The following is a 729-nucleotide window of genomic DNA, read 5'->3' as shown; positions in this document are numbered from 1 at the left end:
CAGAAAGATACTCAAACGAGAAATGAAAAGATACACAATTGGAATAGTAAAGATACTCAGTTTGAAAGAAACACACTCCCACACTTGCAAAACTCGCAAATACAATAGAAAATCGCATCAGAAGCCTTACAGAAAGATACTCAAACGAGAAATGAAAAAATACACAATTGGAATAGTAAAGATACGCAAACGATGTAAAGATACACAATTGGAATAGTAAAGATACGCAAACGATGTAAAGATACTCAGTTTGAAAGAAACACACTCCCACACTTGCAAAACTCTCAAATACAATAGAAACTCGCATCAGAAGCCTTACAGAAAGATACTCAAACGAGAAATGAAAAGATACACAATTGGAATAGTAAAGATACGCAAACGATGTAAAGATACACAATTGGAATAGTAAACATACGCAAACGATGTAAAGATACTCAGTTTGAAAGAAACACACTCCCACACTTGCAAAACTCTCAAATACAATAGAAACTCGCATCAGAAAGCCTTACAGAAAGATACTCAAAGGAGAAAAGAAAAGATACACAATTGGAATAGTAAAGATACGCAAACGATGTAAAGATACACAATTGGAATAGTAAAGATACGCAAACGATGTAAAGATACTCAGTTTGAAAGAAACACACTACCACACTTGCAAAACTCTCAAATACAATAGAAACTCGCATCAGAAGCCTTACAGAAAGATACTCAAACGAGAAATGAAAAGAT

The sequence above is a fragment of the Argentina anserina genome, unplaced genomic scaffold (genome assembly GCF_933775445.1).
Source record: "Argentina anserina unplaced genomic scaffold, drPotAnse1.1, whole genome shotgun sequence".
Lineage (NCBI taxonomy): Eukaryota > Viridiplantae > Streptophyta > Magnoliopsida > Rosales > Rosaceae > Argentina > Argentina anserina.
The sequence above is the reverse complement of the archived record's forward strand: the minus strand, read 5'-3'. Positions refer to the sequence as shown.